An 18360-nucleotide genomic window follows, 5' to 3' on the forward strand; every position below is an offset into this window, starting at 1 on the left:
ACCATGTCTGTTTTGTTTCTTGCATTGCGTGAAATAAAGTTGTCTCCGTTACCTGTTGCTGCTAAATGTGAACCTGGAAGATTTTTCTTCCACACTGCTGCAATCATTCATGTCCCTCAACACACACGGTGCTAACTGCCACCTCAAAAATGATCTGTCTGTAGTTAAACCCCTGTAAAATGCATTGAACGTTGCAACCACGACTCAACGTGGAGGGAAATTCAGCGCCACAACAAGTCACAATATTAACGTCTACTCACTTGATATGTCTTAGTGTGGGCCTCTGCCGGGTTAAAATATAGCACCTCTTAAAGCGCTGTAAAGGGCCCCTAAATGTGTGGCTCTGCTGTGGAGGACTCCTCTTTGACCCACGTGATTCTAATATTCTTGCCCTCCTACGCCAGTGCCGATACCCTGGGAGAGGTAGTAGGAGCAGGCTGTCACTGCCTCCCAAGACCCATCACGTTGATGCACGCACATGACCTGGGACTGTGCACAATTGCCTTCATGGAGTGAGTGAAGTGGCTTGAGCAGGGCCACGTATTCCTCATCTTTGATTTTCGATATCCAGCTTCAGCTGCTTCAGGATTTTTTTTTCAGCAGATGGCGCTGTGCGTCGATGAAGTTGACTCAATGTCCCTCGAGGGCCTCCTTTTCTAGGATGATGTCATCAAAGACATATATAGCATGCGCAATGCCCGTTGGCTTCTGGTCTGTTTTTCTGCGAATGCTATTGCTTTGAGAAATACGGCGTGCTTCTTTACTTCATACACAAGTATGTCTTCTTCGTCGACACCGACAACCCCGAAGACCTGGACCAAGAAGTGTCCAGATTGTGAATCGGAAATGTCATTGACCGATCCACACTGTATATGTCTATGGTGTCTCGGGTGGAGCATAAGTTTTTGGCCTGCTCCAAGTGTCAGTCGATGACCCGAAAGGGCCTGAAGGAGCGAAAGGGCAAATTGGCAGTAGGTTGAAACCCGAAATCATCTACCCCGACCAAAAAACCTTCGACCGACGAGTTGAGAGGCGACTCTCCTCGGAGGAAGAAAGTTAAGAGGTTGAGATCGAGGAGTGGCTCCCACCACTCATCGGCGTCGAAGAAGTCCAGAAAGAGACACCATAGGTCACCTTCTTCGACTTCATCGGAGGACACCTACCCTGAGCTGAGAGGATATCTTGCACCACAAAAAAATCCACTCCTGCAGAATTGGAAGCTTTTTAGAGCAGAAATGCAAACAATATTTGAAAAGCTGAAATCCACGGCAAGCCATGCTCCTACTGCGCCTTCCAAAGAAGCCGGTAAGCAAAGGCTCAACCTAAATCCTGCGTGCCCTCGAGCCCAGGACGAAGGCCTGATCCTCACCAGCAGGGGTTGAGGCCTCAATTCGATAACATATCATCGAAGGATCCATTGAGCCGAAAACATAAGCACAGCGTGAGGTCGTCAATACCACTGACGTCATCAACGCCAGCCAAGCCCTCGACATCGGTGTCACCTTCGACACCGACACCAGCTGCGCCATCGACATTGAGTGCCCCATTAAAACCTATGGCATCATTGAAAAATGTTTTGACGGCACCTTCAGCGTCGAATCCATTATTCATCAAACCCTTGATGCCTGAAAAAACGTGTCTCTTTACCAAGGAAAGACTATTTTAAGTCCCTTGCCTCAATATATGAGGCGAATTAAACCTCAGACAACGATGCACCCTTTGGCCTCCAATTTGGCACACCAAATGTGCCTGAATGTTTCATCTCTGAGGAATCAAGGTTGAAAGACCTTTATGGAAATCTGCAGATGGCTAGTGGGGTGGACAAATAAAACAGTTCATCAACTGTAACAGTAAATTGGTAGTATATGCAATACAATGCATCTGCACGAAATTGTATATTGGAAGCACTAAACGCATGCTCAGGACCAGAATCAGAGAACACATTAGGTCAATAAGAAGTGAAATACCCGAAACACCTCTGGCATACCATTTTAAGCAATATCATTCATTAACTGACATTGGAAAGCTCAAATATTTTGGCATTGAAAAAATTGCAATTCCACCCAGAGGTGGAAATGTTGAAAAAATGCTAACGAAAAGAGAGGCATTTTGGATTTGTCATCTTGATACATGCCACACAGGACTCAACAAAGACCAGGAAATGCACCATTTCCTCTGAAGCAACATCAATGAATAAAGCATGCCATTGGGCTAACTAACAACACATATACAAGTATATGACAACATTAGAAGTCTGGCAAGCAAAAAAGACGAAATGTAAGAAAAGTAAGAATCTACTCAATAACATAGAAATAATTGCCTGTAAAAAAGAAAATATAACAAATACAACATTCGCAACAAGGAAATGTTTTTTTCAAAATGCGAGGTACCAATGAAATGCAAAATAAGAAGGAAAACCACAAGTTTGAATTGAAATAAGGAAGCAATAACAAACGTAGTTTCAAAACGTGTAAGATAAGAGAGAATAACATGTCCAAACCAAAATGGTGATCGTCACTAACAAACGTCACGTGACCGCAAACTTGAGAGACACGTGATGCGGAACATAGGCATCAATATGTGACTAACACAGCCGCGAGAATCGAATACGACAAACAGAAGAAACGAAGGCGGACCATCGCACACGGGGGAAGCACGGAGATCATACAAACAACGGTAAGGCAACAAGGATGTTAGAGACTCGGACAGATTAGGACCGCATGATTGTGCTTTATGTGAAAGTAGATGTTTAACATCTCTACGAAGTCAGTTACTACTAAGGGTTAAAACATTACTATTTTCACAATTCCCATCTAGACGTATCGTAAAAACGTTGTAATCCAGTGAAGGAGCACATAAATGACGAACATAACATTTGATATTCTATAAGAAATAAGAAGGTAATAATAAGTTTGAATTTAAAAACGGATATACAATTGTTTAAAAGCTTAATACGTAAATAAGAAAATCGGAGAGACAAAAAGGCTTTTTTCAGAAAACAAGGCATTTTTTAGAAACAGTGTAAACCGAAAAGAATTATTGTCTCATATATATTGGATAATAACCATGTTTTCATGTTGGACTAAATGATCAGTATTAGTTTAAACAACAGAGCAACAGAAAGCAAATTAAACAGTGACGCAGGTTTTTCTTTTACAGGCAATTTGAAACACAGATGCAATAGAACATTTACATATTTCAGTGATTTCCGAACCATCAATACAAGGATAAAAAACCACAGCAAACAAATATCAAACCTAACAAGGAACAAGGAAAGGCAACTGAGTAAAGTAAACTCGAAGCAAAGCAATTGTGTAGAACAGATAAACATAAAGATCCTCCTGAAGAACCGTCAGATAAGCAGACGGGGAAACACGTGTCGAGGACACAATATAAATCAAAAGAGGACAAGTATTAAGAGGACATAAGAGGAACAAGCAAAAAGCAAGCAGATAAAGGACCTAAACAAAGTGTAAATAATGAGCACATCAACAGACTGTAAGATATTTATTACAGTGAAAAGAGGACACAAATAATTCAAAAAGAGGACAAGTATAAAGAGGACACAAGAGGAACAAGCAAAAAGCAAGAGGATAAAGGACTTAAACAAAGAGAAAATGAACACACTAACAGACTGTAAGACATTTATTACAGTGATAAACTAAGTGCATAACTGCAAGACACTTATTGCAGTAATTAGTTACATGTATGCTTAATAAAAAGGCGCCATTTCAATCAATACAGTATTGTTCTGTTGTTTCTTTCAATTTTTCAACCCTTGGACAGCCTGTGGGAAACTGTATTTTGAATTAGAGCTGCCAGTTAGACTACAAAAAGGAAGAATCTTTAACTAAACAACCTACACACATCAACAACATTGGGCGCCAGTAGCTGTCTTAAGGCTGATTTTCTACAAATTTAATTGGGATGGACACCTCACCTGAGCTAGAGTTTGGAAGACCAGAATTTGGGGAGCATGCTGATGCATCGTATAGACAGCTTATGTCCAAGGTAGTGGAATATATGGGGTAGTGTGGACCACCGTTACCATTTGAGCAGGATGATCTGATGGGCATCCTGGATAAGAGTCCTTAGTCGGATCCTATATTACCTTTCCACATTGCTCTCCAAAAAAGGGTGGCAGCAAATTGGGAGATGCCAGAAAGCAATCCGGCTGTGAATAAAAATTTTACCAAGAAATACTGCCCTTCCAGTAGTGACCCCGACTACCTGTCTAAACACCCCACTCCAGAGAGTCTGGTGGTACAGGCAGCTATCACAACTTCTAAGCAAGCAGCTTACCCTACCATTCTTCCAGATGGGGACGACAAATGAGTAGATGGATGGACAAGGAAGATATTTTCTGCAGGGAGTATGGCATCCAAATCGGCCAACTCCACATGTGCCCTTGCAACATTTACATTCACTCTATGGGACTGCATTTCCATGACGGCAGAGCACATTCCCGAGGGGGATGAAAGAGACGGGTTCTTAGCCATAATTAGAGATGGCAAAGAAGCCATGTGTGAGTCTCTTCAGTCAGGTCTGGATTCTGCTGACAGCATCAGCAGAGCCATGGGTACTAGCACTGTTATACGCAGATTTTTGTGGTTGAGGAAGTCGAGTTTTGCACCGGAAGTGAAATCCAGATTCCTCAACACGCCCTTTGACGGTTCTCACCTTTTTTGCAATAAGGCTGATGAAAGCTTGTAAGAAGTTGCAGACCGCTAAGGCGGCAGCCATCGCCCTAGTGGACAGACTTGGAGGGGTAGATCTTTTTGCTACTAGTCATCAGTTGGAAGAGCAAGAGGAATGGCTGGTCCAAGAGGCCAAAGAAAGTTCCCTCGTGGTGGACGAGAGAGAGGTGTGAAGCCAACTCAAGCAGGGGCATATTTACAGGGGCAGACTGTCTCAGCATCTAGAAGAATGGCGAGTCATTACTTTGGATGCTTGGGCATTGGAAACCATAGCGCACAGGTACTGCCTTCCTTTCATACAGAGACCTCGGAGCAATCCACCGGGGAGCCACTGTTTGAGGATTCTAGACCTGCTCCTTGTGCAGGAAATTTTAACTCTGCTAGAGAAAGATGCTATAGAGCCGGTGCCTGTAGTGGAGAGGAACAAGGGTTGGTATTCTCCATATTTCATAATACCCAAAAGGACGGAGGACGGAGACCCATCTTGGACTTGAGATACTTGAACAAGTTCCTCTGGAAGGACAAGGTCAAGATGGTCACACTTTCTCCGAACCTTCAGGCCCGCCAACTCCAGGATTGGATGGTGTCATTGGACCTTCAGGATGCTTATTATATCTCAAGCACAGAAAATACCTGAGGTTTGCAGTTGATGGTTCTCATTATCTCATTATCAGTTTCAAGTTATGCCCTTCGAACTGACCTCCGCCCGAGGGTTTTTACCAAACTGATGGCGGTGGTAGCAGCAAGTCTCAGGAGAGGGGGGATTCACATCATCCCCTACCTGGACGATAAGCTGATCAGGGCGCGTTCTCCCAAACAAGTCCATTATCATCTCAACATCACCTGCCACTCTTGTCACAGACTGGGCTTTGCCTCAATTACAAGAAGTCCCATATGACACCTTCTCAAAAGCTCCAGTTCATCAGAGCTGTTCTGGACACATCCTTGGGAAAGAGCTTGCCACCCAAGACATTTTACAGATGTCACCAAATTTCTAAGATTTGTTGAGGTTGCTCGGTCTCATGGCATCCTGCATCTTACTGGTGCCAGACGCCCGCCTGAGAATGAGATCCCTTCAATGGGCTCTCAGAACTCAGTGGTGCCAGTTCTTAGGAAAGATCGGACCTACTTCAGGTTCCAAACAAGGTCACACAGGTTCTTCTGTGGTGGGCCTGCTCGGGCAACATTCTGAAGGGAGAACCATTTTGCCAACCGTGGCCGGAGATAACAGTAGTGACGGACGCCTCACTCACACGGTGGGGAGCCCACACCAACGATCTGACAGTCGGAGGTCGTTGGTCTCCATCAGAGTACAGACTACATATCAATCTTTTTTGGCGCTGAGGGAAATCAGACTAGCCTGAAGGAATTCCTGCCATGTGTGCGGGGAAAGAATGTCCTGATAATGACAGACAACACAGTGGCCATGTAATACCTCAACAAGAGAGAAGGTCTAGGGTCACTACCACTGTCCAGAGAGGCAATGCAGCTCTGGTACTGGGCAATTCAAGAAGGAATTTCTCTATCGGCATTTCTTCTAGCCAGAAAAGAAAACACAGCGGCAGACGCTCTGAGCAGGCAGAGCAGAGTCTCCCACGAGTGCGAACTAGCTCAGGAAGTCCTTCAACAGATCTTCATCCTTTGGGGAACCCCTCAATTGGATCTGTTCATGACCAGTATCAACCAGAAGTGCGAACTGTACTGTTCCTGGGCATTTCACCCAAGAAGAGCTCTAGGGGACGGGTTCATAGTGGACTGGGAGTTTCCACTCCTGTACGTGTTTCCTCCAGACCCCGTCATTCCTCATGTGATCAGGAGGTTGATAAAGTTCGGGAAACACATGATCCTAACTGCCCCGGATTGGGCCAGGAGGACGTGGTACCCAGACCTCTGGACATGTCCATCTGTCCTACAATATGCCTTCCACTAAGAGAGGACCTTCTCTCGTGAGAGGATGGTCATGTTCTCCATCCAGAAGTAAGTCAAAACACTCAGCTTTCACGCATGGTTTCTGCGAGGCTGAGATGCACGGATTGGGACCTCCTGGATGACGTAATGGAGATTTTGCTTTCGGCCAGAAGGCCAGCAACAAAATCTTTGTACCATTGCCGTTGGAACAAATTCTGCAACTGGTGTAGAGACAAAAATGTAGACCCTTTCTGTGCAAAACACCTGAGGTATTATTCTTTCTATTATCCTTAGCCAATCTAGGGCTCCAAGTTGGAACTATTAAAGGCTATTTGGCGGCGATATCCATCTTTAATCGCTCGTCTGACGAATGTTCATATTTCAAGATTCCACGGGTGACACAATTTCTAAAGGGGCTCACCAATGTGTTCCATCCATCTCCTTTCCAGGTTCCAATTTGGAACCTTAACCTGGTACTTAAATGTCTAATGTGTGAACCCTTTGAACCTTTACACTCATGTCCATTAAGGTTGTTAACCTTTGAGACCATCTCTTGGTTGCTCCAACTTCAGCCCGTAGAGTGTGAATTGCAGGCACTTTCATCCAAGCCACCCTTTACTATTTTCCATAAGGATAGGGTTGTTCTGAGGAATAAGCCCCCATTTTTACCCAGAATCATTTCTGATTTTCACGTAGGGCAGAACATTGTTTTACCTTCTTTCTAGCCCCCACCTTGTCCTGATAAGGAGGAGGAGAGATTACACAGGTTGGACCCTCGTAGAGCTCTGAGCTTCTATATATCTAGGCTGTCAAATCTTTGCATTGATGTTCAGCTTTTCATTGGCTATACAGGCCACAAACTGTGTCGGGCTGTTACGAAACAGACCTTATCCAGGTGGAACATTCTGGCGATTTTGTAATTTTACAGACTGGCAGGCAAGGTTCTTCCTGAAGGATTTAGGGCCCATTCCACCAGGTGCATGGCTTCCTCTACAGCCCTTCAAAGGGGTGTACTGATAAGGTATTTGTGAGGCAGCAACGTGGTCTACTATTGACACGTTCACAAAACATTACTGCCTGGAGTCTTCCCTAAGTCAGGATGGGAGCTTTGGAAAAGCTGTCCTGCATTCGGTTCATGAAAACCTTTAAAAAACTAGAATTCTTACTCCCTCCACCAAATCTAATACTGCTTTGGGAGTCTATCAAAGAGGAGAAATATGTGGGAGGACACAATCCATTCAAAGAACAAATTACTTACGCCTGATAACGTTCTTTTTACTGGATGTTCCTCCCATGTATTCCTCATCGCCCTCTCAGCCTACCACATAGTAGAATTTCCCATGCTATTACAGCTTTTGCTCCTTCATGGTTGAGTACGGTCATTCCCGTGGTTATTTCTATTGTAAGAAAAAACAGAACTGAAGCCAACGGCTCTGCGCGTGCTATATATACCTTCAATGACATCATCCTCGAGACGGAGGCCCTCGAGGGACATCGAGTTGACTGCATCGATGCACAGCGCCCTCTGCTCAAAAATAATTTCTGAAGCTGGACATCGAATATCAAAGATGAGGAATATGTGGGAGGAACATCCAATCTAAACAACGTTACCAGGGGTAAGTAACTTGTTCACCTCACTAGGTGTTGCCAATCTATATTCAGTGATTACAGTGAGCACATGCCAGTAAGGGTATATTGACAAACGTAACTATTGACAGGAAGTGGCCTGTGTAATAAAACGTGTGGTGGGATCAGCGCATCTCTCTTGGCTTGATGGGTTGCTTTCCCCTGTGTTGCACGTGTCAGTATGATGCTCTCCTTGGTAATTTCCACTCTCTTGGGTTCATGAGGAACCTGGGCCGTGGGGCAAATGTCCATGCATTACAATATGCCCCAAGACATCTCAGGTCAGGGATGGCAAGGCTCTAGCCCCTGGTGCCATTGGCAGACTCTGCCGCAGTGTCTGTCAACACTGGGGCTTTGGGCGTCCTACCAGTTTGCTACCCTTGCGCCTTTCTTCTGCCTGAACGCCCTTGCTCTTTCCTTCCCCTTTCCTCCACTGGTTTCCTCCCCTGACTTTCCTTCTCAATACCCTGCAATATTTGGGCCCTCTTCACCTCTCCTCTTAGGTTTTGAAATGATATGATATGGCATTTATAACGCACCTATACACAAGTGTTTCAAGGCGCGACGAGGAAAGGGAGGGGAACAAAGGGAGGACGGACAACGATCCTACTAGGCCAGGTGTCATTCAGATTCAGATCGCGAAAGTGCGTGGGAGGGGGAGCAGGGACAGGGCAGAACATGAGAATAGGTAATAACAATAAGTAAGTAAAGTAACGGCCAGCAAGTGGCAAGTGCAAGGTAAGTGCAGACATCAGGTGTTAAGGGCTGGATGGGGGACTGTAGGGATACAGAAACAGTCCCCAAGTGCGGGGGTTGCAAGGTGGGCAGGGCAGGTGTGACGCTGGCGGTGGAGGGTCCTGGGCCCAAGATCAGAGGGTGTCCAGGTAGCCAGTGCAGTTCCGTTTACAGTAAGGAGGCCAGCAGAGGAGAGGAGGAGAAAAAGCAGAAGCAAATAGAAAGGTTTTGAGGTGCTTCCGGAACCGGAGATGGTTCTCCTCAAGTTTAAGGGAGGCAGGGAGGCTGTTCCAGAGGAAGGCACCATCCGAAGAAAGAGATCTACCACGAACTCGCTGCTTGCCGAAGCGACTGACCCTGAGGGAGTTGGAGGCGGATGAGCGAAGAGCTCAAGAAGGGAGATATTTAGGAAGCGAGAGTTGAAGGTATTGAGGACCCAGTCCCCAGAAGGCCTTGTGGATGATGCAGAGGGTTTTAAACTTAATCCTCGCAGCCACTGGTAGCTAGTGCAGAGGTTTCAGTCCAGGAGAGATGCGATCCCTGGGCTTGAGGCCAAGGACAAGTCTCACAGTCCTGTTCTGGATGAGTTGCAGAGGGCGGAGAGTAGAAGCAGGCAGATTTAGAAAGAGGCTGTTGCAATAGTCCAGCCTAGAGAGAACCAGAGCTCTGGAGACAGTGAGCTTCTGGGGGAAGAAGAGAAAAGGGAGAATACCTCTGAGGATGTGCAGCTGGTAGTGTGCCTTCTTAGAGATGTCAGAAATGTGAGGAGAGAAGGAGAGTGTGGAATCGAAGATGACCCCTAGGTTTTTAGCCTTGCAGGTGGGAGCAGGAAGAGGACCAAGAGAGGCCGGCCAGAGAGTTACAGGAAAGGAGGGAGCGGGTGTGTCGATGAGGAGAATCTCAGTCTTACTAGCATTGAGGCAGAGATCATTGGTGGCACACCACTCCTGGATAGCAGACAGACAGTCAAAGATGAGGTAAGGAGAGGAGGAGGCTGAAGGTAGCCTGAAAATGAGCTGGGTGTCATCTGCATAGCACTATTGGGGTAGAGAGAGGCGATGCAGTGGGCAAGGAGTGCCAAGTATTGGTTGAACAGCCAGGGAGAGAGGTTAGACCCCTGGGGGACACTACAAGTAGAGACAAAGACAGCAGAGAGGAAGGACCCAAGTTGGACCTGGGAGGGTCGGTCAGAGAGGAAAGAAGTCCCAGGTTATCATGGAGACGGTTGAGCAGGATGGCATGGTTGACAGTGTCAAAGGCAGAAGAGAGATCAAGCAGGATGAGAACACACAGGGTGTTAGGGTCAAGGTTGGAGAACAGGTCTTTACGGGTGTTCAGGAGAGCAGTTTCCATGCTTCTGGCAGCTCCGAAGCCAGACTGATGGTCATGGAGACAACCAACAGACTCAATATGGAGATTAAGCTGGGAGATGGCCAGTTTCTCCAGGAGCTTGCCCAGGAGGGGAGTGATGGAGATTGGGCGATAGTTAGCCGGGCAGGAGGGGTTGGCAGGAGGGTTTCTTAAGAAGATGGTGCACAAGGGAGTGCTTCGGGGGGGGGGGGGGTGTTAAGACAGTGGCGAAGGAGTGATTGCAGAAATCAGCCAGGGCAGGAGCCAGGGAGTCGATGTGGTCCTTGATAGTTTTGCAGGAACAGGGGTGAACCTGTTTTATCGATGAGACTTTCATAGATCGGGCTTGTCTAGAAACCTTGTCTGGGGAGAACAGGGGAAAGGCAGAGAAGGAGGGAGGAGAGGTGGCTGCAGAAGGGCCAGTGGAAGAGCAGGGTGTAGGGGGAGCAAAGGGGTAGGAGGAGAGTGAGGACAGGATGTCCTGAGTTTTAGAGATAAAGTGAGAAGCCAGTGCCGTGCAGAGGGCCTGGGATGGGACACGAGAGGTAGAGACTGCGGCAGGATTGGCCAATTCCTTGCAGATTTTAAAGAGTTCAGCCGAGTTGTTAGATGCCGCTGCGATGCGGGCTTGGATATGCACTCTCTTTTTGGTTTGGACAGAGAGCCGGTATTGCCTTTGCAGCAGGCGGCAGGCCAGTTTGTCAGAGGATGTACATGAAGCACGCCATTTCCTCTCGGCCACCCTGCACTTGCGTTTTAGGGTGACGAGGTCTGAGTCATACCAGGAGTTGCACTTGTCCTTGGGCTACAGGCGAACACTCATGACAGGGGCAAAGATATTGAGAGTATCAGAGATAGCAGAGTGGAACATGGAGAGGGCTGTGTCAGGGTGAGAGTCAGCCAAAGGGGAGGGGATGAGACGGTGGCGGCGAAAGCCTCGGCTGACACGCGCTTCATGGGTCAGATGACCGAGAAGGTGGGTGGCAGTGATGAAAGTGGCTTGAGCGGTAGGGAGGGTGAGGTGGGAGGAGAGGAGGCATTGATCAGTCCAGCAGAGGAGTGGAGAGAGGGTCAGAGAGGGGAAGGTCTGTGGAGGTCAGAACATCCAGAGTGTGCCCTGCAGAGTGAGTTGGGCCAGAGGGGAGAATAGTAAGTGAGAGAGAGTCGCAGAGGTCACGGAAGAGTCCAGGGGGAGGACAGGAGGCATCCAGGTGGATGTTGAAGTCTCCAAGAAGGAGGAGTTGAGTGGTCGAGGCCAGGAGTGAGGAGGAGAGGTCCGACCACTCAGAGAGGAAGGAGGAGATCTGACCAGGTGGCAGATAGATAGTAGGCACGGTAAGGATATGTACTTTCACCACCTTCTTGTAGCCACTTCCTTTGTACCTCTTACCTTTTTTCCAAAAGAACTTGTCTCCTCAACTTTCTCTTGCAGTTGAACTAAAGATATTTGAAAGGGCTGAATTACTATAATAAGGAATGCGATTGGGATCCACTTTGGTCTGAAAGGGTAATTGGTAGACAAAGTATTTGAGGTCTCAATTGGGCTTTTTTATACTTCTCATACACACCTGAAGGCCTTTGAAAAGTTGATTGAAATGTATGTATTCTGAGAGGAAGTTAATGTATACCCCCTTACCCCTTCCCTGTTTGTTCTTGTTTTGGCACATTTGATCTCTCCATGTTGTTCATTACTGACTCCTGAACAATAATGATATTGTCAAAGATGGCAATTTTACAAACATCCTATCCCCATATTTTTTTCTCTGCACCGAATTTAATATAATGTGTTCAGCGCATTGAATGGGGAAATGACATTTTCTACATCATTTATTTTTTTGTTTATGACAGAAGAAAATTCAAAGATTGTTGACTGTTCTTTCCTAAACGGTAACAAGTTATGGGTTGGAATATCGAAAGTAAATGAGAAGTACTGTTACAAAAGAAAAACGGGTACACGGAAAGAGTGTGTTACTCAACAGTTTTAGTTCCAGGTGCAGGCCTGTGAACCTAGATGTTGTGAGGCTAAGTTTCCTGAGGGCCTGAAAAAGGGTAGGAACAAAAAAACAACAGGATCAATCCCTTGAACCAAAGGCAGAAGTCATAAGTGCTGCAAAGCTAAGATCCATAGGAGTCCCAAAAAATACATAATCTGAAATTACAAAAGATACTTTGAGAAGTATAAGCTTATGCTTGACTTTAACGTTGTGATCCAGACAAATATTTAAGACTATAACAAGCGTAGTATGATGCAATAAATCCTCTTGGGCAGTAAGTCAATCCTAGTTCAGTAGTATGGGGCCTTGCTCGCCCTTATAGTTACCATCTGAGTGTAAGGTTAGGCCGGACAGATGGCAGTTGTGGTAAGGATTTATGTCTAATCATTTGCCTCAAAGTGTTGATAAGATTTTAAAAAATCATAGAGTTATGCAAACACCCTTTGGTCACCCCTGGGTGATAAGGCACAGCCATAAACTTCACCCACCTGTTTGGACGTTAACACCCGTTCCAGCCATTGGAATGGGCGCTTAACGCTATTAGCACCCCAGGTTTCCAATCCGGAAACCCGGGTGCTAAGAAAATTGTATCTTCATCCAACGAACGGCACCCCTGCAGTGTCCTGTTCATTGAATGAAAATACTGTCTGAAGATGGCCACTGTGGATATGGAAGTATGGAAGGTGGGGCTCCTTACAGCAGCAGAAGCACAGGGTCAGCACGGCCACTGAAGAAAAGAGGTAAGTGGGGTACAGGGAACCTTACAAGAAAACAAACAGATACGGGAGGGTGGAGGGAAGATGGTGCTGCGAGGCGGGGAAGCAGCCTCCAGGTTCCATAGAACGTAGGCTGAAATTAGCGCAATGCAACAAACTGGATTGACAGCTCCCCCTGCTCCGGTTGCTAATAGAGGTTTTGCCACTCGAGCAGGACTAGACAGTGTACTCCTTCCTATTCCTAGTGCCCAGCCTCCGGGTCCCTTCAGGCTCCTCATAGACCTCAGAGGAGTGAACAGGTTCTTCAGTGTGCAAAGATTGAGACAGATACCTTAATCTGCCTCCCTGTGACAACCTTAATAGTCTACCTATGCTCTGTTCATCTGGAGGAAGCCGAGCTCTGCATGCCATCCGAGAGACATAAACGGTTCCTAAGATTGCTACTCAGGATGTCCTTTCCCAGTTCATGGTCCTCCCCCTCAATCCCACCTTTACATCCTAGGTTTTCACCAAGATCCTGGTTCCCCCTGGTAGGCTTCCTCCACAGCATTCCATCCCTGTAGGTGATGTAGGTGTTGGTGTCCTCCTCCTCTGCTGGAAGTCCCAGAGGTACATGACTCTTGTGAGTATTGGATGTTAGTCGCTCTTCAGATTTTTTCATTCCAGAATAAAGAGAGGACTTCTTATGCCAGGTCTGCATCTAGATACGATGTGGGTGAACTTCAACCAACAAGGGCGTTGTATCTCCCTTCTAGTATAAAGGCCACTAAAATGCACACCTGGCGTTGGACTCTTCCCTCACCCAAGGCTCGAGGTGCTGAGGAACATGTGAGCTTGGGGCTTAGCCTGGGCCAGAGACCACCTTGATTTCATGGGGAACTATCTCCGGTCCCACTTGCCTGCATCATCCTAGGTCTTTTATACCCAGATTTGCCTGTGTGCACGGTTTTTGAAAAAATGTAAGATATCAATGTTGGACTGTGTATAACTAAGGGGTTTCCACACGTTCTCACCCTGCCCCCTTTCCCCAAAAACATAATAATGCTGCAAATAAAATTAGGTGATTAGCATTAATATGAATGCACAGTTTTCCAAAATTCGATTGGAACTAATTATGTACTAAGTGACACAGTTTTGAAGTGTTCTGTCAGACACAGGGAGGGTCTGGAGGCCACACACCCCTTTTCATCACTGCTGCTGTAGTGACTTCAAGAAACACTTCATGGAGCGCCAAGTGCTTGGCCAAGTCTGTGCAGTGTTATGGCAGACACACAGGGGCACACACACTTTTTCATCACTGCCACTGCTTCAAGAAGCCTTCCTGGAGCGCCAAGTAACAAAGTTTTGCAGTTCTGTTGGGGCTGCCATAGGCTTTTGGGGATAATGTGACCCACAATTCTACCAGTGTAGAGCCAGTGTCCTCACTGTTGGGGATTCAACCACCGTTCGGCTAGCCACTATGCCTGAGCTGGCACCAGAGGCCTTGCTAGGGGGGGCTGAGGGGTCTGGGGAATAGATAGAAGATAGAAGCTCAGGGGCTACAACCAAAAGGATATAGCTAGCCCTGAATCCCACCTGTCCCAACATTAGCTTAGCCCCTGATCTTTTCCAGTAGAACAGTGGTGGTTCCAGGAAGAATACCAAGAAAAACTGGTGAGGGTGAGACTTGAGCTACAAGTATTAAATCATTATTTTTATTTCATTCTGATTTAGATATAAAAGTAGAGGTAAATAAACATTTTGTAATTATTAGTTCAATAAAAAACATCGTAAAGTCATACATTCATACATTCATTTGTACCATTCAATTCTAAAACAATTCATAATTTTAACAACTTGGACATTTTCCAATTGTCTTAGACTGTATCTCTAACAGTTGCTCTCTCAAAAAACATTATTGACTATAGGTGCCCCAACTCATAGATCTTCGACTATAGGTGCCCCAACTCATAGATCTTCTATTAATAAAGGGCTTCCAGGTTAACAATAGTTTCGACTCGACAATGTCTGGTAAAGATCTTCCAGACAGATTGTGTGTGTCTTCTTCAATATAGGTGAACATTTATGAATTCTGTAACAACAGATATTCAAAGAATTCAATTCCCAAATGGATCTTATTGTCAATTGACTTTGGAAATTAATTTGTCGTTGTCTTCAACAGAGCGAAAGGAAGCTTCAATGAGAAGGCCGCAAGTTCCATTTGCGATATCGAAGGGACTGTGTTCGAATTAGCCTTGACCGAAACACTCTAAAGCGTTCTCGTTGCGGGTTTAATGGCCACCTCTGTGTCCACATCAGGTGACCAGAGTGGTGGATATATTCCCTCAAGGCACGGTTTTTCTCCCCCCTTGTCCTTCAATTTAGGTCCTACTCCATTTTCGCCATGCGTGCGTGTGGTTCAAAGACGAAAACCGGAAGTATGTATAATCCGGAAGAACAAGGACAAGGGGGGAGAAAAACCGAGCCTTGAGGGAATATATCCACTGCCCTGATGGAAGATCTATGAGTTGGGGCACCTATATTCGATAATGTTTTTTGAGTTTTTGAGTGAACAACTGTTAGAGATACAGGGCCTCATCACGAGTTTGGCGGTAACCCTTAAATCTGGCGGTAGCGCTATTACCGCTGGATTTAAGGGTCCGCTAAACCAGGGCTTCAGCGGATTTCTCCCCAGCTCTGAGCTGGGGGGAAATCCGCCGAAATTTCGTGCTATTACCGCCGGCGCGAAATCCGCAGGCGGTAAGAGCGTGAAAATTCCCCATTGAGCCCAATGGGGAATGGGAAATTCCCGAATGGGCTCAGTGGGGAATGGGCAATACCTGTTCCGCCAAACCCGTGATCCCGCGCTATTAGCACCGGGGGGTTTGGCGGTAGGGCTATTAATGCCGGCGCTAATTGCGCCGGCATTACCGCCCAACTCGTGATGAGGCCCACAGTCTAAGACAATTAGGAAATGTCCAAGTTCTTAAAATTATGGATTGTTTTAGGATTGAATGGTACAAATGAAAGTATGACTTTACGATGTTTTTTATTGAACTAATAATTAAAAATGTTTATTTACCTCTATTTTTATATCTAAATCAGAATTAAATAAAAATAATGATTTAATACTTGTAGCTCAAGTCTCGCCCTCACCAGTTTTTCTTGGTATTCTTCATGGCACCACCACTGTTCTATAGTATTGTTCTACCTCAAGGTGCCAGTGATAACTGAGGTTCCCACCCTTTGGGTTTCCCTGATCTTTTCCAGACCTAGCAACACCCCTGGCCGGCACTGATGACCATGGGCCTCTACGGGTAACTTGAAACAGACTTACTCGAAGGGTAAAGAGAAGACTGCCCACTGTCCATTCCTATCAGACCATCGAGGAGTCCAGGAGAGAATACGATTTACAGTTACAGGTAGCATTCCTGCAGTGAACACCGTGCTGGGGTTGGGAGTCGGACTAGGAATGCTCGCTATCTGTCAAGACGTTCCAAGCACAAGTGTGTGACTAGTACTGGGGCCGGGACCCCTGGGTTCTGAGATTCATATCTGGGACTTATTACTGTTGCTTTTGTTATCATAACCGTGCTGGGATAAAGAGTCGCACTGTGTTCCCCTCAACTGCTAATTGTTCCCAGCAGGGTAGTAACAAGCAGATTACCGTTGGCATTGCCTTTCTTCTTCTTCCTTTTTGATAGTGTTATGAATTAATTATTTATCGCAAATGCACTTTTAGAATATGGTGGTTTATGTAGTACATTTTAACTTTTTAGTCAAACTGATTTGCATAGTAACATGTTATCAAGGTGGTTGGTAAAGATAAATTGCACAATATTGCATTTTACGAGCTTGCACTTTATTTAGCATTATACAAACCTCTGCGCACAATATAGACCCAAACAGTGTATTAGTCGTATAGTGGTGGAAGTTTCTTACATAGCCTCGGGATTAATTAACAGCTACGAAATATGACTAAGAGAAAAGCTGTTAAATACCCCCCCAGCCCCCGCAATACAAAGGCGGTGAGAAGATCTGCACAGTTTCCAGAACTTATTGATGAGGCTAATCTATTGCTAGCGAGATAGAGCATCTCCTGTGTGATCTTCATCCCCTAGACCATACTAGTAAACCCACAGGAAACGCAGGCAAGAGGCGGGAACTAAGTTTGACTAATTGCATAGTAAATTTAACTGAGCATCTGCTCGCGATAGGTCCCTTTAATTCCAAAGATTGTCCTGCCATGGATAAGAATGTGGCCACTGATAGGTCAAGGACCATCTAATAGGCTCAAGAAGAAAAGCCGCTTAGGTGGTAAATCATACTCTGACAGTACTTTTAGTTGTGGGGAAAACTCTAGTTGGATATGAAATTCCTAAGGTACCAACCCAAACTGGGGGGGGGGGGATTATAGGATATCATAGGCCATGAAGTAGAGCAGTGGAGTAACTTTGCTGAAAATGATGGGGGGACATGACATTTGAAGAGAAGGTGCCTCAGCCAAATGAATGGGGACAAAATGAAAGTTGGGGGGACAAACACCCCTGTCCCCCCTAAAATTACGCCCATGAAGTAGAGGGACGGGGGAATGTCCCAACTTTTAAGGCCAAACTATCAAAAGTTGCCTACCACCAGCGTACTTTCCTTCCCCCCAGAACTTGTGATTGCTAACAGATTTGATCCGCAAACTGTAAAAGAAGGTGTGGAAGGGAGAGGAACTGGGGCCCACCCGAATCGCGTAATAAACACGACTACGCCAAGACCAGGGGCATCAAGGGATGGTGGGCCAAATGAGCAAAATGCGTTATCCCTCAAGAATTGCCTGGGTTGCATGAACTCAGGCATATAGTAGAAAGCTTGAAGGCAGACATCATTGCACTTCGCAGTGACATGACCGAGCTCAAAGCCTATGTCATGGAGACCATTATACCCCCACATATCTGCCTGGCCAGAGGCAAACTGATCAAAACCATTGATAACTCAAAACCCCTTCTAGTGGTCTGTCTAATAACAAGAATAGAACCTTGACGAGTGAGGTAACTAAGTTAATACAAGCATTTATTGGCAAAAAAAAACTCCTGGTGGTGTAAGAAGGGATCACAGGCTTATGTCAAAAACCTATGACAGAAGCAATGGTTAGAGGGAATTACCAGGTAGAATGAGGTTGGGAAATAATGAACAGATGGGGACGACCAGTCTCATGAACATGTCTAATAGAACTATGACAAATGAAAGCAATTGTGTGTATTTAGTGAATGTCCAGAAATTGGAGAGAGAGGCAGGAGAACCCTGGGATGCTTTAATAAATACAACTATCCACTGGATTAGAGTAAAGAGGGGCTGCTGTGCCAT

Source organism: Ambystoma mexicanum, chromosome 3p (assembly GCF_040938575.1).
Source record: "Ambystoma mexicanum isolate Mex_15411 chromosome 3p, UKY_AmexF1_1, whole genome shotgun sequence".
Lineage (NCBI taxonomy): Eukaryota > Metazoa > Chordata > Amphibia > Caudata > Ambystomatidae > Ambystoma > Ambystoma mexicanum.